This window comes from Globicephala melas, chromosome 1 (assembly GCF_963455315.2).
Source record: "Globicephala melas chromosome 1, mGloMel1.2, whole genome shotgun sequence".
Classification (NCBI taxonomy): domain Eukaryota; kingdom Metazoa; phylum Chordata; class Mammalia; order Artiodactyla; family Delphinidae; genus Globicephala; species Globicephala melas.
In genome coordinates, this window is record NC_083314.1 from 3,359,519 (window position 1) to 3,380,101 (window position 20,583).

The window sequence follows — 20,583 nt, forward strand, 5'->3', positions numbered from 1 at the left end:
TTTTAAAACAAGTGAAAAAGCGTTTTGTTCTGTTTTGCTTTCGTGTTACTATTATTGACAAAAGTATATAGCCTAAAGAACAAACACATTTTGTAGTTAGAAAAAGCAAGCTACACAAGTTAGGTGACATTCTCTGGGGTAAGACTGCAGTGTGAACTAATAAATAACTTTTCTGAGAAATCCTTGGACCTGACTCCATAATTTTTACATAAACAGTTCTTCCAAAATATAGTGGAGTTCTTGCCTGAGGATGAATTATAAAATTGTTTTATCAAAGATTAAAAAGTGAGCAAATAGTTAGATTTAAATTTCACCTACTTTCTAAAAACAAAACATAACATGGCCCACTGGGGATACAGGTTACTAAAAAGGCATCTTTCAAAGAAAAGAAGATAATGGACTTGATTGAAATAGTTGAACTACGTAACGCCAAGAACAAATGGTTTTTCAGAGCATAACGGAGAAAGAACAATTTACTATAGGACAGTTTATTCTTCTCACACAATAGTAATGATTTATTTGAAATGGCAGAACAAACATAGTAAATATACAAAAACAACCAATGACATCTGATGTCAGGGATATATCAAGATTCTGGTGTTTCATATATTAGAATATACTTAATTCAATTATTTATTGGAAGACTTTAGTTAAAACCTGTACTCTTGCTTAACATGGGCTGATATTATAATGCTGTATTTTTGGACATGTATGTAGTACATACAGTACATGTAAATGATACATTTGAACATAGTCTTATGGCCAAAAATAATTGTTAGTATTGTATTATAACCAGAGTTTTTAAAATGCTCTTGAGTTAGAATATTAACACTTTAATACAATGAAATTTTGATGGCAATGTCAGCCACTTATGTCTGTGGTCAGATATTGGCTAAATTAAGGTATTGATGATATAATTATTGCAAATGCCTCATGTCAAAAATATTTTAATTCTATCAAAACATAGGACTCTTATTTGACAAACAGCACACTATATATATATATATATATTTAAATCTCTGTTACCATTAGGAAGATGATTTCTGAGCGTAGACTCACACTCATAATTTCTCTTTAATGAAAAGAGAGATTTGGGATTTTTTTTTTTAACTTAGCCTTTAGGCATTGGGATTGGAATTATTCTGAGTAGATGCCTGGGCACTGCACAGAGAATGCACTGGAACCTACCGCCAGTCTCAAGGAGGAAAGAAGGGAAACTGGTTTGGTTGCTTCATGCCTCAGATTTTATCCTTCCAAGCCCACATGCAGGCTGCACTCAAAATCCATTTGAGGGAAAACTATCAAAGTCATTTTCACAATTTTCAAAAGGTCCATGGTCCCGTTGATGCCCCACGAGGGAGATGTATCTGAAGAGTGATTGAACACCCCTATTGCTGCCTGAGACTCAGTGAAGCCCAGGGAGGTGCTGGGGTCAGATGGGCTCATGAATCACAGATAGGAAATGAACTGTGTATCGCATATTTGAGGCTTAAAGAGGAACGTTGGGGATATTTTACCGTAAACAGGTTTGGGGTTCATTTTTGGCACTTCTTTTGAAACATCAAGCCTGCAGTTCAGCTGAAATAACTTTTTATATGTATAGCTCAGACCAGATGGCCCTGTGCTCCTTTCTTATTTAGATGAGATTTTTCCTTTCAATAACATCTTTCTTCCTGACCTGCTTAAAAATTCCAGCGAATGAAATCAGCACAGGATTTTCAATTCTAATTGACCATGTGCAGAGGAAGGACCAATGGAGAAATCAGTGGAGTCATTGTGAGCCTCCTTGCCTCAGTTTTGTCTTTGTGTTTTCCCCTTGCTAGCGCATCTAAACAAATTTAAAATATTTAATTTTTACTCATATTAATATAGCTGCAAGGTTAATCCTCAATATAAATTATTTGAGTTGGCTGTTTCTGCCATTTCATCACAAGTCATTTTTTTTTAAAGTTATCATGCACTTCCACAGTCTCTCAACTAGCTGAAAAGCCATGTATTGGTTAAAAAATGCACTGAGATTTGGCATAATGGTTGAATTAAGATGAAAAAGTGATGATGCTAAATTTATTTTTCTTGTCACTTGAATAAATCATCATTATTGGAATATGTATATATATATATTTTTTAATTTACCATGAAAGTATCCATTATCTAAAACTCTTTGTTCATTATATGTATAGTTATTATATAAAGAAAACTATATTTTTCTGGACATTTCATTTGGACTTGGATTAGTAAAAGATATATCAAGAAATGAAGATAATCTGCAGAGTCATTGTAGCTTAGCAAATCACATTTGCTGTAAAAGTAGGCATGTAAGTTCTCAGGGGTTTTTTTTCTATTTGATAAGTTCTTGAATCAATTTTCTTCAGAGTTTATTTATTACTGCAAAGAGTCAAAGATGTTCTCTTTTGAAAAATTTAATTTTAGAATGTGTTACATTAAATTTTAACAGTGTTAGATGAAAACAAGTTTTCTTTCTGAAACTAATTAATTTGACTAATAACGATAGAAAGAAACACATACCAAAGGGGCATATTTTAAAAACTGTATGATAGAGATAAGAAAAACCCCAAATTAACTACCAGTGGTATTGAAAATGTATTGGCCACACAGCAGCACTGTCTCTGGAATTCTTTGCTCATTCTTCTTCAGGTAACCTTTTATCTCAAGCCAGTCTACTAGTTGTCAAAAATGGGATACCTCATCAGAAGCCACACTAGTGGAATTGTTTGCAAAATGTGTCTTGTGACTGATAAGATCAATTAGAATTTCTTTGCCTCCAAATTACACAAAAACTAAAGTGGAACTGGCTATGGAATTCACAGCTATGAAGGTGTGTTCTAAGCCACCAACATGCGAAGTCAGTTTGCTTTGAACCTTGTAATTTAAATTTCTGAGATGATTGTCATATATACATATATGTATACAACTGTGAGTCAATTTGTGTTACCGAAATATTAGAACTCTCACTATGTCATTAAGTATATGTTGATTTCTATGTACCATTCATATTTGGTGATACTTCCCACTGAGCTATGAATTATAAAAATCCATTAGAAAAATATATATATGTTAGTGATTTAGTTCCACTACCCTAAATGAATAAAATATAGTCAGAAACGGAAGTCAAAATATAAACAGTATAATACAGAGTCTAAGGTATTAAATGAGACACTTGTTTAGCTTAGGTTTACTTTTAAAATAACGGATTTGAATGAGCAATGAATTTAGCCCTGTATGTGAGAGGAGGTGATGGATAACGGAATCTTGGGAAAAAATTATTAAAATTATATTGGTGTTGTAATTTCGGATGGTTGAAGCTAAGATGTTCAAAACAGACAGGTGTGAATAAGAAATAGTACTCTGAACTCCTCCCATTCTCTCTCTTCCATGTTATTCTGAAGAAGAGACAGGTCTGGTTCTGCAGGATCATAGAGAGTCACAAATACTAAGTGAATGTTGGCATTTTTATTTCCATGAGGTCATGGTGGAGGTCTTCCTGTGTGTCCTGATGCTTTAGGGGAACAGGCTGGGAGAAAGTATGATCAGAGCTGAAGCTGTGAGCTGTGTAAAATGTCTGCCCCTCACTCTGTCCCCTTTCTGTTCTGTGATACTGTGTCTGTCGGAGATAGAGATCCTTGAGGAACCAGACCTCCTTTGGCTCTCCCAGGACCCCCTTTGGATCCATTTTTATGCTCCTTCTAAAGGCTCTTTCCCCAGCCCTTAGCAAACGTCTGAACCCTCCAGACTTCCCACCCACTGTGCTAGATTCTCAGCCATTTCTGCTTGGGTAACACTTGGCCTCACCATGAATTATACAGCTAAGGTTCACACTCAGAGCTATAGTTTTTAAAGTTATATATATATATATATACATAATTTTTTTAAATTGAAGTATAGTTGATTTACAATGTTGTGTTAGTTTCAGGTGTACAGCACAGTGATTCAGTTATATATGTACATATATATATATATATATAATCTTTCAGATTATTTTCCTTGATAGGTTATTATAAAATATTGAGTATAGTTCCCTGTGCTATACAGTAGGACCTTAAACTTTATATTTTTAAACTGTGGAGAGAGTGGGGCCTTCAGTGTGTACAGGGCATCAAAAGACTATATGTCAAGGCAGAGGCAGATGTCTCTGGCATCCTGAAATTCTGCAAGGCTGTGGACGGAATAAAACTGAATTTGATTGGCTAGCCCTTGCTTCCAACACGTAGACCATGCCCATTTCAGGGTGGAAGGCTCCTCTCCACGGATGCACCTGAGCTGGATTCTGTTCATCCTTGCAGTGCACATGTGATTGGGTGTATTTCCTGCAGGGAAATGACTGTTTTAATCATAAGGGCCTAACTTCTTTTTCAGGAAAGTTTGGGCTAGAGAAACAAAACGTAACTGTGAAAAGAGATTATGTCCATCAGAATAGGAGAGTGTGAGCTGCACCAGATAATCCAATATGAAGAGAATATGTCAGAAAAGGTGATTAGAGACATTTTTATCATACATGTGGATTATCTAGAAGTCTGTGCGTAAATATAGCCTCTGTGTGATGGGAAATCAGAGCTAAACAAAAATTCCATTTAAGGTTTTAAGTATCTAAGCTTATTGCTTTAGAAACTTTCATAAAAGAGACATATTTCACTGATTTGCCTTGTGACTCTTAGTCACCTATCAAGACATTATTCACCTATATTGGGAGAAAATGAACCACTGGCCGCTTCTCTGGTTGTTATAAGTCACTTTACAAAGTGCCTCTTACCTTGAAAGGACTTAAAGATTTAAGCTGACAACAGTGAGGGTGAAGAAATGCATTCTCTGCTTAGTCTGAGGACAGAAGAGGGTTAATTTTTCAAACCTCTGTGAAGAGGGAAAAAAAAAAAGACCAAACCTGGAAGATAAAAACCAAAGACTAAGCTGCTCGTGATTTGCTTGTATTTATGGATTATACTACATCTTGAAAAGAAGAAAATCAGAGCTGTAAGATGACGCTGCAGGGGTCGTCTGGACCTTTCACGGAGTCTTAAGTCTGTGGAGTCAATGCTCATTAAGGGCTGGTCTTGACCTCTGCTCCCCTTCCGCTTGCCTGGTCCAGGTGCAACATTATTGCAAGGGCTTTACCGTTACTGGAAACTATGTGCAAACTTCAAATTGTGAATAAACATATATGCTGAGCGTGTAGACAATCCAGGAGTTAAGATGCCCACATTAAAAAAAAAAAGTGAAGACCTGTAAACTTAAATCCACTTCCTTTTATAATTAATAAACAGTGACTATAGCTCTTCTTCAAGATATAACTAAGGCTATTCAGGTGCAACTTACATTTAAACCAGCATGGTCCCTTTGCTGTTATAAGGAAGTTTTGCAAGAATATTTAAAATAATGATTCCTGTCTAAAAAAATTCTCTTTGACGTAAACACAGAAAAACATATATAGTGATTTCTTTAAAATTTTCACATGTCCACTCTTAGTAATACAAGAGGCTGTTATATTCCAGGTTTTGTTTTTGTCTTTTTTAAAACGATTTGACTTGACTTTTAAAATTGCATTAACTAAGAGAAAGAAACACATAAGAAACACATAAAATTCCCTAGAATTTTATCCTGAAGTATAGTAAAACTTTTCCTGCTCTAACAATTCCATAAAGCATATTTCTGCATTTACATAGTGTTTGATAAATATAAGAGAAAACCAATTTATACATACTTATTAATTGCTATTTTGGATAAAATTGTCATATTTATGCCTCTGAAATGTTAGTTAACTTGCATTAAAGCACATAAAATGACCCCAAATTAACTATACAAATATAAAAGGGGGAAATAAAGGTCTTCTGGTATCAGAATATATTAAAAAGATTTAGGATTTTATTTTTTCTTACTGCTGAGTGTTTTGTTTAGCAAACAACTCTCTAAATTACATAAATCTACTCATTTTAATTATAAAATTTGAACTCTGAAGAAAATGAAATCTCTAACTAATGAGGAAAACGAAAGTTTTTAAGTTTCACTAAAGAAGTCATATATGAACATGGTTTTTTTAGCTAGAATTTAAAAAGTAGAAAAGAACTTAATTTTCAATTTAGAAGTGTTTCAGACTACACAGAAAAGTAAAAGCAATGTAATAAACATCCTCATCTTTTTACCACAAAGATTTATAATTTTTAACATTTTTCTCTATTCCAAGCCATTAAAAAATAAATATACAGTTGAGGATTCCAATCCCCTTTCCATTTCCTGATGTCCCTCTGGCTATAGAAATAATCACTATATTTCATTTGATAGGTCATTTTTCATATCTCCATTTTTACACTGTAATCACCTAATTATGTATCAAAAAACAGAAACAAAAAGTGAACAAGGTATCAATTATGAAGTTCCTAAATTTGCTGTTTCTAAATTTACCTTAAAATTATTGGAAAATTTTCAAACAAACATGTTCGTTGGAAACAGATTTACTTATTTATTTTTGGTTAAAAAACCATAATGCTGATTAAATATAAAAATTTAAATGAAAAAATTTCATTCTCCTGCCTCAACAAATTTCCTTGGTTGCAGAAATTGACAAATATGCCTCCTACCTCCTTTTTATTCAAATTCTTTAGAACTGGGTCATTTAAATTCTAACCATTTTCATGCTGCATAAGGGATTGGTGATATGGTTAAAGCTTTATACTTTATTACCTCCATTGCTCTCATTTTTTTGTTTTCATAAAAAAGCATGTGCTGTAGGCAGCTTCATGCATGGATATTAATTTTCATAAAATACACTCATAGCATCTTGTTAGGATGCTTATTTTAAATTATGCTAAGGAGTCAACAAAGTTACCTCTTTTGATTTGCCAAGAGAATATCAGCAATGTCAGAGTTAGATAAGTGAGCATTGACATTAGGGTGTTTTTCTTTTTTTTTTTTGGCCTCTTCTTCTGGAGCCAGATTTCCCTTAAAAAAGAAGCAAATGCGTTTCTGAAAAAGTATATTGAAACCGAGATCCTTATCTGAACACAGAATTACTGTGGATTTGCATGAACTATGCGGCAATGCATCGCCAGAGACCTCTTAACCCTCACACATCTCTCTGAGGGCATCAGAGTAGAACTCTACATCAGCACCTTTAAGGTCCTGTGTTATCTTAAGCATAATCTTCAGAGAGAAAGGTTCAGAGTAACACAAAGGTGAGTTTAAATGTATTTTTCCCTATCATTTCCCTACTAATTATTTAGGCAGCAATATATCAAGAGATACGTACAGTCAATTTAAAACTTAAGTCACAATCTTAATGCCCAAATGGAAAAGATGCAATTAACATACCTGGGTTTGATACTTGAGATTGCTAAACTATTTTCAACTTGCATTTATGGACTATATGCTATTTCAAGATTGGACAATTGCCACTAGTAATATTTACCTCAGGCAATATTTAGGCTAACACAGTCTAAAGATAAAGACAGGAAAGTATGCAAGACTACACCTTTTTTTCAGGTTCAAATCAGAGTATATCGTAGCCCTCAATAAATATCACTCCAGATCTCTTTTATGCTAGGTGTTTAAAAAGATGGCACAGTGATTTTTTTGGCATCATTTCTTAAAAGAAGATATTGCTACATAACATATTTAAAATGCATTTCTTTATAAGTTTTGTGTACAAAGTCTTTTTTCAAAGACATCACATTTTTAGTATAAAACGAATTCAGGAGTATGGAAATCTATCTTTAAAGAGTCTTCTCTTATTATAAGTCAGAAAGAGCTTCAAATATACTGACTTAGTATTTTTTCAACTTTTTCTTTCTTCTTCTCAGCCACCTATCATGTTCTTTAGCCTTTAAGTTACCAATATTCTTTCTCCCCAGATAACTTGACAGTCGGTGCCACTCATTGGGGTTTTTTTAATTCACATTTCTCCAAAATTCTGGTCAATTCATTAACTACCTTTTAGTATTCTTATGTCTGTTTCTCATCATAGTCATACAGCAAATAAGGGCACTGGGTAAGAAGTAAGAAGACATTTTACTAAATATCTTATTGACTCTTTTTGGTCCTCAATTTCCCTTTCAGTAGTTTGGAGAATTAGAGCTAGTAGATCTCCAGGGTCCTGGGACATATGTCTGCATGATTAACTGAAATTGAGACTCTGATGAATTCTGAGCTCTCAAAATTATCTCAATATGTTACACATGGGTCAAGTGGTCCATCCTTTTAAAAATGTAGTCACACTTATACCTATTCCTTTTAAGTATTTAATTTTCACTTTTTAAATTCCTCTGTGTATAAACTCTGATTCCTAAATGTGCCATCTGAAGGGTATTCTTCAACGAAAACAGCTGATTTTTGGTGTGAAGCTATCATATATAAAATTGTATAGTTTAAAGAAATCTTGGACAATTCTGGCAATACATTTTACTGATGAGTCCAGTAAGGTCAGGGAACAACATGGTCACTTCTTTGTACAGATCCTTTCTGAGTGGGACTTTTTTGCAAACTCCACAAAAATCTTGAACCATTGAGTTGCACAACAAAAAAAGGGATTTGCTGCGGGATGGATCTTAACTGCTATTATTGCAATCATCTGATATGACTGTGGGGATTTTCCAAATGCTGATTTAGTCATTAACACTAAGAGTTACATAATAGACACCCTCAAGGTATTACCAAAAGTTATTATATTTCGAGTTAGCACTACCACTATTTTTATGATAGGGAAGTTGATCATTGAGAGACTGTTGAACTTTGCCAACATTTTTACCCTGAATTTTAGCAAATTAACTCAGGTTTCTGTTTATGAACAACTTAGGTAAGTTATAAAATCTCTCGCTAATTCACGCTATGCTTTATGTTTACATGAGTTTTTAACTGTAGTGTACATACACTGAACTTCCATGGGGAATGAAAATAAAGGAATTGAACTTATAGTTTCAAATATCAGAAGCAGGGATATTAATAACAATCCAAAAATCAAGAGTGCAGCATGAGTTTTGAGAGACTGTGGAGGAAACTACCACATCAAGTGAGTTAAATAATAAATATAAAATGAATCACAAAAAAAAAAACCACTTGAAATATACAGAGTTGTAAAAATATTGAGGGTTCTTTTCTACTAAAGCCTATACAAAAGATTTAATTTATTCTTTTAGGAAATTGCAAATACCAATGTAATCAACAACTACTCAGATCATCTCATAAAGCAATTAGAAACAAATTTCCTTAACCTATTTGTCCACCAAAATTATGTCTGCCTCTAGAATAGTGTATAAACACAGAATAGATCCAAATTAAATCACTTTTGTAGCTATTCATAGTATACAAAAATCAGGTATCAACAGTCATCAAACTAGCCATAGTATGAAATTGAAGAAATGTCTGTGATTTTCTTAATCCTTCTTTAATAAAAAAGATCACTGTATTCAAATACCCATATAAGCCTAAGCTTTAGAAAGGAAGAAATAAAGGAGAAAAATAAAAGATACAACAGCAGATCATATTAAATCTAGAAAGTAGTTCTTTAGCTGAAAATGTGAGATTAGGTATTTAATGAAAATCATGTAGAATTTCAGAAATATTTACTTAGATTTGGATACTGTCTGTCATTATGTGAAGCTGTGATACATTATACCATATGCACACATTAATACACAATACATTATTAATAGTCTTATTTGGACTTGGTAGGGAAAACTTTAATTCCATGACTGCTGTCAATACTAACTTGAATTTATGCATCTGAATTTCCATTATAACATTTTTTGAAATGGGATGTTAAACCAAAGGAAGAACTGACCTAGGAAATGTCAGTGCCTAAATAATATGCATAGAATAAAATATAACAACATCTTTTTATGATCAAAATGTGGATCCTTTTTACTTTTCATTTAAGATATTTATTTATTAGAGTCAAACATCAGAGGTCAAGAGTTTGATTTTCTAGTTTGTGAAATAATGTTGTTTCCACTCAGAAAAGGGCCTCAGAGATTACCAGGAGACAAAGAAACTGAGGCCTGAAAAGAGAAGAAAGGAATCCAAATTCATGGAATAAATTATCTAGAGTGATAGTATAGACTTCTTTCCATTTCTCGTGTGTCTCTTCAAAAAGGACTGGAAAAAGGAAAATGCATAGAGAGGAAAGCACCACAATTCCATTTGGTTCATAACATTTGTTTTGATAAAAGTCTTACTAAAGATAAAGCTGAGTCAATTTGTTACAATAAGGAACGTCAAAGTTCCTACAGAAGCACTTAACCTCTTTCTTAGTCAATTTCCTCATTTGTAAACAGTCCAACACATACCCTATACATCTGACAATACTAGGAATGTTTATTACATGCTTACACCCAGTAAGTCATCAGCCCATGTACTCTGCACCTAATTCTCATCAACATTTATATGATGCCAGCCCCATTATTATCCCTATTTTGGAAATGAAAACACTTAGAAACAGGTTGACTAAGTAATAAGTCTAAGATGCCGTGAAGCCTATGGGGTAGGGCTACATTTGAACCCAAAGGCCAGACTGTTAACTTGTGCATCTAACTGCTTTTTTCCTGGCTCTTCTTCCCTTATTGTCCTAAAATATGAAGTAATAGATGTGTGTGTGGGAACATCAATGTATTAAAACATTTTACAAATGCAAGATGGTATTAATACTAGAAAGGATGCTGGGTCTATCTCACATCATCTTGGGTAATCAATCCATAAATGTGCAGGTCTGATCTCTCTAATGAGCTCTATTACAAGAAAGATTGAGATAGAACATACATAGCACCATGGAAAAGCCCATTTATTCTACTTATTTATCTAAAATTCCTGCACTGAGCTCTCTTGAACTTCACTGTATTAGAATTTGACTTGTGTGGATAAGACAAACTTCATGTCCACACCAATTATATTTGTTTTATGAAATCAGTTTGCTCTCAGTCATATTTCCCTGTGGTTCATCAGTTTCCTGCTTTTATCTCTGTTAGATAATCAACATATTGTATTCTTCTATTACATCTTAATAGGAGTAATGCCTCAAAAAAAGTATATTAGCCAACGAGGAAAGCAAGCATCCTGTCTTACCTCTGTTCTAGCCCCAGAGCCAGTAATGGTGAATCCACTGGGGCTAACTGGGAGAGAGAATGAAAGCTTGTTCTATAAGGAGCTGTCTGAGGTACAGCAAATGCCTGAAGATATCATTTGCTTAGCTTTTCTTGGCTTATCCATTAACCCTAGCTGGAATAATTCTGGCTATTTTAGATACTTTGCTAATTACATGATGTTCTCATTCAGGAGCAGCTTGTTCCTTGTTCCTGTATACTCTTAGAAAGCCTCCAGACTTAAAAGGTACCATTGCCAGTTACCTGCTTGTTTGCTCAAAGGTCCAGCTCCTTGTCTGGAGCCTGAGAATGATTTGAAGGGAGAGGAGTAAGCCATATTTCTGTTCAACTCCAGTCTGAAGTTAAGAGGTCTGAAGAAAGAACAAAGCACACATAATGGAATCCACTCTTGAAGGATATCAAAAATGGAATTTTCTTATACAACCTACCTGTTCAAATTAGCATACAATCATTTCAGCCTTTCTAAATAAAAGTTTTGTTTTTTTTAAAGTATATTAGTAATAGTTGCAAATTTATAAATTAACCTCATAGCATTTTAACGAATGCACTGAACTTGGCAATAAGACAATTTATAGTAGCACAGGAGTGCAGCTTATCGTGGTCTCCATCCAAATGAACGTAGCCACAGATAATCCTTACAAAAGGGCAAAATTCTATTCAAAGACAGTGCTTGTCAAATTGCTACAATGTAGCCATTTCATAATCAATCTGAAAAGTTTATTGAATGTTAGCTCTGGGGAAGACATTGGCCATCAACACAGTTCATGATTTCATGGTTAAAAAAAGAAAAAAATGTAGACAATCTCAATTTTGGATCAAAGTTAATGGGATCTGTCAAGGATTAAAAATGTGTACTTAGAAATCCTAAAATCTCGCATCTCTCAAATTTTGTCTGGCATTTTTTAAAATTTGTGTGAACAACTAAAATTTGGTTTCATGGGGAGACTTGGTTGGACTCATAAGACTCTCTCTCGTGATTCTTTAAGCATTAATCAACTGGGTATTTCTAGATGTGAAACTCTGACTCAAATCAACTTCTCTCTTGGAGAAGAAATGTAAGTCATTGCCAGAAAATTTTGTTTTTAGTTCTCAGCTTTCTAAAAAAAAAAAAAGTTCTTGATTTCATGTCAGGTAGTGAAACTCACTACAGAAATGCATTCATTCCACAAACAGCAGTAGAGTATTTTTTATTATATGCTACATCTGAAGGGATTCCTACCAAATATTTTTCATTCACTTGAAAATACCTCATAAGGTATTCACTTTAAAACACTAATCTAGTGTGTCTGTGTGAAACTGGAGCCTACTATAGTAAAACTTTATTGAAGGTCAAGGGTAACATAATAGCGAGGGGCTGGAGGTTACTGTGGTAATTTCCTATCTGCAGCATTGTTCTCAATTCTGAGAAATACTGCAATAATTTGAAATTGTTTTCTAAAGTTATGTGGGTTCTCCTGAAGAAGTTCCATTATTTATCCCTGAAAAATAAGTGCTCCAATCAGTCTTTCAAATGTTGTTGATTAGTTATTGCAAGAGTCATTAAACTCTTGTCAAAAAGTTTTATATTTGAATGCTTGTCCATAATTTGCATCCATTTTTCTCTTTGACCTTCATATTCATAAGTGATTTCTGAATCAATCATTCAACGTTACCACATAGAGAAAGAGTAAATTTAAACTAACACTGTGTCCCTGAGGAGTAGAATGCAAAAGAGATGCTGACTGAATTTTATAGATTATGGTCAAGGTGAAAAGACAGAAACTGGATCACTGTGTTACTTTAATTCAGGTCCTATTTATTGAGCTCTTACTTACTCTAAATACAGGGCTACACAGAAAGGAGTATATCAAAAACACAAGAAAAATATTCTCCACCCTCAAGGGGTTCATAATCCAAGGGGTTCATAATTTGATTCAAAATCAAATAAAAATACTCAAAGTAATTAACATTTATTTTATTTAAAATATAGAGTGAGGTTAAAAAAGAAAACTATCTTTCTTTTTAATAGCAAGAAATTTTATCATAAAAATCTTAAATTTGAGGAGAGCAACATTTCAAATATGCACAATCCAAAAGGAGGAGACATTTCAGGGAATTACATTTTTTTTTGGTCACATTATTATTTTATTAGGAAGCAGACACAGGGCGAAATTACAATTTCAAAATTGTCATTATTCAGCGCTTTTCAAAGATAATTGATCTCCATCATGAAGACCAAAGGAGTAAATATTCTAAACTCTCAGAATTATAAAAGTAAACACTGGATTGTATTCAGTATAATTTTTGGATAAAGTCTATTCTTTGATTCCTAAAATATTTGAAAATGATAATCCAAGGATTAATCAAATGTGTCAGTTCATTTGCAGAAAAAAATAGATATATCTGTATTAACGTTTCCCATTTCATGTCATTTGAAGGAATTTTTTAAATCAGGTAATTAACTGCTTGCTTTAATAGTGTATAAAAAGTGCTGTCAAGTCATTATTCGCGGACCACAATCATATTCTCCTCGATTCCTAGAGTAAGCCCTTGTCATGAAAGGAAAGAGACACCAAGTAGGAATATTTTCTATGTGACCAAACAAGTAGCTTCTGCTGCAGAAATTTGTTCCAATAAATCTGCAGGCATTTGGAAGAACTCAGATACATTTCAAATAACATCTGGGGTCTTGGAATTCTTTCATGTCATTCTCAGTGTCCCAGGGTGCATCTCCATCAAATCAATATTATTGAGAGTGTGGGTAGCATGGTCTGAAGACAGCTAGCATAAGCATTGACCACATGCTCTGGGTCAACTCAGTCCCACCTGGGATGGTCTCAAGAATTTTCACAATCAGGCTGGGCTCTTCTTGTGGCTTGAATGCATCATACCGTACAATCTTTTCAGCAGACCTGAGAACCACAAAAATAATGGTCTCAGAATTATTTCCAAGCAGTGGACTTGATGGATGCCATGATGCCTGTGGGGCTAGACAAGTGGAGATAGGATACTCCCATCAAACTGTCATTTCTGGAATGACTTGGAGGCTCGTAGCAGTAGTAGCTCATGGAAACATTGATTTGAAAGCCATTGGTCCAATGGCCAAGTGAATTCTTGCCCCTTGTCTCCTTGAAACATAGGTCTACTTTCTTAAAACATTTATCTTACCATTGATGCCTCATCTTAATTCCATCCCATCCATCAGTACCACCCTCATTATTTTTCTACTCCCTCCTAGGTACCAGGCAGATGGGAAGGGGCTTGTTTTCACTTCGATTCATCCACTGTTAACCTTAGGGGATATTTGAGCCAGAAGATACTTCCTAGAAATTGCCACATCAACGTCAGGAGTTTTGATTCATTTTGGGTGTGGTCCTGGGAGGATAGGTGCCAAAGAAAACTGCTAAGAAGATGTTAAGCCAAGATAGTTTCCAAGATAACATAGATAGAATTGTTTTATAATGAAAACAGAATTGCAGGGAGGTGGCAAAGGGGCACACTGTGAAGACTGAGGGAGGCCAGGGGGCCATCTGACCAGGAATCAGGAGGAAGCTGTTGAGGCTTTCGGAAACAGAAGCTGCATTTCTAGATGGTCAGAGACTCAGGTTTGCTCTGCTACCTCTAAAGAGATTTCAAGGGTCATGAAAGGCAGCTCCTGGGCTTCTGTGCTCTTCGCTAGTTTTTGTGGGATCCCCAGCAGCTCTGAGAACAGCTAGCAGGATGCTCCCCAGGAATCACCTCCCTCCCTGTCACCCTGTGCCTCGTCCCTCATGAGCCTCTCTGTATGAATACTGGCTTTTAGTTCCTTACTGTACCTCCTTGACCCAAATGCAGCCAGTTTTGAGAGTTTTGACTAAATTGCTATCACTCTTATATAGTTGAAATTTAGGATACTGGAGTCACGTAGTGGTTCCAGTTGCTGAGAAAGTAAATGAGAAGGGAGATTTTTATTTTGCTCTTGGTTTTAATGGTTTTTCTCATTGGAGGGAAATACCTTCTCTGAATCAATGGGAACACTACAGGAAGGGTAAAGAAATCATAACTCAGTGCAGAATCATCAACCTTTACCTCAGCTCCTTGTGGGTCTGAAGGTAATGAGGAATTTAAAAGATTTGTAATGGCCACATATGTCAGTTCTGCAAAATAGCACAATCAGGGCTAAAACACAGAAAAAGAAAATCGGTAAAACTGTTTGCTTTGTTTTGGGTCAAATTTATATTTCCTAAAAGAGGAAAGGAAGGCATGATACAGGTGTTTGCCATCAAAAGTCTTAATCTGTATGCATTTGACTTATTAACCTAATTTAGGTACAGATTATCATTTTTACCCCCAAGAAAATGAAGTATGGGCACTTGTAATTGAATACTTTGATTTATGTTGTTTAAGGGGAAAAATGAGAGTGTGTCAGATTGGGCCCTACTACACACACAGCCCTGAGTCACCATTAAAAAAGGAAATGGGATATCATAATAATAGCATGAAATACGGGTAAATATACGTTAGCGATGCTTGGTTTTCATGCAGAAGACAAGGCTTTGTTTCAAGCGATGCATTAGATAGTTGGGGTTCTCAAGACATTACACCCTTCTTTCCCCTTCAAGTTCTGAAATAAGGTAAAAAATAAAACAGATGGAGAGAATATCACCTCTATTACTGCTGCTGCTGATCATTTTGAAGACTATGCCTTATACCTACAAGCATGTGAGCTGAAAATCACAGCAGGGAGGTCATACAAGGGAATGTGAATTCTGCAGGCAGAGCAGTTCTTCAGGGGGAGGAGCAGAGTGATTGAGAGACAGAAACACACACACACACAGAAGAAGGGAATATGGAAATTTGCTGGCTCACGTGCCCAGTTTTTCCTTCCAAACTTTCCAATTAGATGCCTGTCTGGAACAGAAGAAAAGAGAGAGCTAAGAGTATTGTGATGGTAGAATCACTCCACACACGAAAGTCAGGAAGAGAAACTCTTTCTCATAAAGATATGCATGAAAGAAATACAAGTAGAATATAAAGTAGATAAAATAGGAAAAGGTAGATTTAAGGTGAAAGAAAACATCCCATCTTTGAGTCTTTATCTAAATTGATATTTACAAAGCAGCTGACAAATACCTATACACACGTGGTCATAAGGCAAGACTTCACCACAGCGAAGCAGGGACCAAGGCTGAAGTGACTGTCACCAGTCTTCATGGAGAACCCTTGGGGGTTTTCACCAGAGAAAAATTCCCTCTGTCCCATCCAGGGTTTATGGATGGGGCTCCAAACTGTAGAGGGCAGAAAAGGTTGATCTCCCACCCAAGCCAGACCCAAGAAAATCACCCCTCCCCTTCCCGCCCCTCTGCCAACAATTCACCTCTGCTCTCAGCATCACATTAATCACGTCTTCTTTTTTTTTTTTTTTTTAGGGGACACATTTTACTTTATCTTTTTAAGTAATTTTTATTGGAGTATAGTTGCTTTACAATGCTGTGTTAGTTTCAGGTGTACAGCAAAGTGAATCAGCCATAGGTACCCATATATCCCTTCTTTTTGGATTTCCTTCCCATTTAGGTCACCACAGAGCATGAATAGAGTTCCCTGTGCTATACAGTAAGTTCTCATTAGTTATCTATTTTATACATAGTATCAATAGTGTATATATGTCAATCCCAACCTCCCAATTCCTCCCACTCCCCTCTTCCCCCTTGGCATCCATACTTTTGTTCTCTGCGTCTGTGTCTCTATTTTTGCACTGCAAATAAGATCAACTATACCATTTTTCTAGGTTCCACATGTATGTGTTAATATACAATATTTGTTTTTCTCTTTCTGACTTACTTCACTCTATATGACAGTTTCTGGGTCCATCCATGTCTCTACAAGTGACCCAATTTCATTCCTTTCTATGGCTGAGTAATATTCCTTTGTATATTTGTACCACATCTTCTTTATCCGTTCCTCTGTTGATGATATTTAGGTTGCTTCCATGTTCTGGCTATTGTAAATAGTGCTGCAATGAACATTGGGGTGCATGTGTCTTTTTGAATTATGATTTTCTCTGGGTATATGCCTAGTAATGAGATTACTGGGTCATATGGTAGTCCTATTTTTAGTTTTCTAAGGAACCTTCATTCTGTTCTCCATAGTGGCTGTATCAATTTATGTTCCCACCATCAGTATCACATCATTTTAATAAAGGATTCTGTTCAAAATATCTACTACCAAGGCTTCTTCTAAAACTCCCTCAATAATGTGTCATATGAACATTTTGTGGCCTGAGAGTCATAGTTGATCAAAGTCTTCTCCAAATATTTAAGTCTTTCATCATAGTCACAAGAAGAAAACACCTTTAGCCAAGTCATTTCTCCATGTAGCATTCATGAATTTCTGCAGGGCATAGAGACAATTTTGCTGGAAATGTTGACAGGGCCTGGGACTCCCTCCTGTCTCTCCTGCATATTCTTCTGCTCTTGGCCCTTCTGCTAGTACCAACCCTCTGCCTTTGGGGGCAGCTTCCAACAGGGCAGCTGCATGTGGAGCAGAAATAACTTTCAAAGCTGCAGCCTTTCTGCACAGACGTTCTAGAGATGCTGTAGTGATGCCTGGGACAGCCACTCCCACGCTGTGGGATAATTCTGGTGCACAGGTGAAGCTGACACAGCAAACAGATTTCTACTGACCTAGTTCTAACATAATTCTAAGAAAGATAGGATTTGCCAAGGAGTCACACAGCAAAACACACGTGAAGAGGCTGCTCAGTATTCAGGTAGCCATCTTTAAGACACCCACCATTCCTGGACCAGTTAGGTTTCCCCAGACACCAATAGGGGGTTGGTGTGGATGATATATATGGGGGGGGGGTGGAGGGAGAGGAAGAAGAATGAGAAGGGAGAGAGGAAGAAAGGAAGAAAGAAAGAGAGAAAGAAAGAAAGAAAAAAGAAAGAAAGGGAGAAATGAAAGAGAGAAAGAAGAAAGAGAAGAAAGAAAGAAAGAAGAAAGAGAGAAAGAGAAGGAAGGAAGGAAGGAAACAAAGAAAGAAGGAAAGAAAGAAAAGAAAGAAAGAAAGAAAGAAGAAAGAAAAGGAAGGAAGGGAATGGAATGGGAAGAGAAGAGAAAGAAAAGAAAGAGAGGGGAGAGAGAGAAAGGTGTGTTCAAGGTCTCACTGCTGCAGGCAAGGAACCTGCAAGCCCCTGTCCTGAGGGTGGACAGCAGGCTGGAGACCCAGGGCAGAGTTGCAGTGGGAGTGCAAAGCTATCAGCTACAGAATTCCCACAAAACATCCTGGGTTGACAGGGGAATATACACAACATTCCATTCTTGGAGTGAAACCCAATCTGTACACATGGAGCACTTGATTCTGGGAATCCCATCAAGTTCATTCCTAAACACATGGTCCCTAAATACATGGTCCGTTTACACACTGAGGAGCATCGACAGCCATCTGAGGATGACAAAGGGGAGGACAGATGATAAGATCAGATTTGCATTTTAGAAGGATAACTGAGGCCTCAGTTCAGATGAGGTAACATTGTAATTGCCAAAAATTAAATAATGATCCAAGCATGAAATAGAACTTGTGTTTTCCCCAAACTGTTTATTCTTCTAACAAAATACTAAAAACAAGCAGCTGTTTATTTTCCTCCTTGTCTTAGTGCTTATTGACACCTTAGGAGCACACACTTAAGTCAGTGCGATTTCAGGCCAGGTAGAACTTTAAGGTTGGAAATGTCAAAAGCAAACACAAACCACGTAAGGGACAGCTCAGCCTGGCTCCCAGCACCAGTGTCACTGCTCTGCCCATCTCAAAATCCACTCTGCACAGGAATCTTGATGTTCGTCATCTGAAAATGAAACTATATGAATTGAAAGAGGCTTTTGATGTGGAGAAAACACAAAGCTGCCATTCTAACTCAAAGTAGAATTCCCTTCCTTTGTCGTATATTTGCCAGTAATGCAATGGATCAAGAAAGTTGTAGTCAAGTCATGAATTGCACATGGGAGATAAAATGTTGATTCTCACTAAAAATATAGACATGGAAGAATAGTTTTACCTTAAGGTTTCTTAGAGAGTTCTCCATGTTTATATTCACTGGGTACAAAGCATGAAACACATCTCAACGTGCGCATGTAGGCAGGTATCTTGCCACTCAAGCAAAGATCTGACAACGATAACACATTTAAAACATTATCTAATGTATGTGGCACATTTCCTAATGACACTGGTGATAAGGAATGGTTTAGAAATTTATGTATTTTTTTTCTTTTTTTTTTCCTGCAAGGACTCAAAGCTAGATTTGAATCCATTGCCTGGAATAGTATGTAATTATTACTTACGGAATTTTCTGATCTACTTTGATCATTGAGGATTTCTTTTTGTTTTACTTTATACAACAGGGAAAAATGGAAAGGTTTTATTTTTATTTATTTATTTATTTATTTTTGCGGTACGCGGGCCTCTCACTGTTGCGGCCTCCCCCATTGCGGAGCACAGGCTCCGGACGCGCAGGCTCAGCGGCCATGGCTCACGAGCCCAGCCACTCCGCGGCATGTGGGATCTTCCCGGAACGGGGCACGAACCCGTGTCCCCTGCATCGGCAGGCCGACTCTCAACCACTGCGCCACCAGGGAAGCCCAAGGTTTTATTTTTTTAAATGCATATTTTCAAGTGCAACCAGAAGTGTATTTAAATTTAGGCCATACTGTATATTAGAGCTAGTGTGCTCCTATACAGAGAATTTAAGTGTATAAACATCCATGGCACAAGGTTTCCCATTATTATGTGAGCCTATTGTTTTGTTTTCCATATACCTCCCTGGTTTGTTGATGCTGTTTCCTCCTATTGAATTGACTTTCCCCTGCTCTTCTCTGAATGTCCAAATGTAGCCTAACTCAAACGCCGCCTTCTCCAACCCACATCCCCTACCTCTGCTGGACTTAATCCTTTCTTTAAACTCTAATAACCTAGCTCTACCCCTTCAGGGCACTGAGCACATTGTTTCTTGTGTTATTGTTTTCATCCTTAGAGGACCAGTCCTTGAAGGTAGGATCTCAGTCACTCAGAATCGTGCTCTTCATTTAATACGTGCAAAGGGAATATTGCTGAAATATTGAATGAATGAGTAAGAACTGAGAAAAACCCCTTCAGAAATCCATGAGTTGGTCCTAGGACTGAAATAACTCTAATAATTTTAAGAGCACTAAATTTTCTCATTCTAAATTGTAATAATCAAGCAGTCTCAATTTTCTTTATAAGCTGAATATAAAAATCTTTAAATGGGAGTATGCCCTATATGTTAATCATTAAAAACTACAGATGAAGAGCTCATCAAAGAAACCTTGAGAAATAAGTGAAATACGTAAAACAGAAGTTCCATTTTAAGATCAGGAGGAGAGGAGACCTTAGGCTGCAAGAAATAGATGTAATTAGATGTAATCCTAAGACGTTTTATGGCTTATATACCTCTGAGACTGATTGCTATCCACTCATTCTTTTGTTCAACATTTATTTAGTGAACACCTATATGTT

General features: G+C 36.0%; 1 long non-coding RNA gene and 1 other non-coding gene across 4 annotated transcripts in view; both read left to right on the forward strand.

Moving 5' to 3' along the window:
* LOC132596797 (uncharacterized) overlaps positions 1 to 20,583 on the forward strand; it is a 110,013-nt gene that overhangs the window by 3,313 nt on the left and 86,117 nt on the right. The gene's annotated exons all lie outside the window — the stretch shown is intronic.
* On the forward strand, positions 11,027 to 11,153 carry LOC115846019 (small nucleolar RNA SNORD22). The gene has a single exon (XR_004036747.1). It is a non-coding gene; the product is annotated as a small nucleolar RNA SNORD22 (small nucleolar RNA).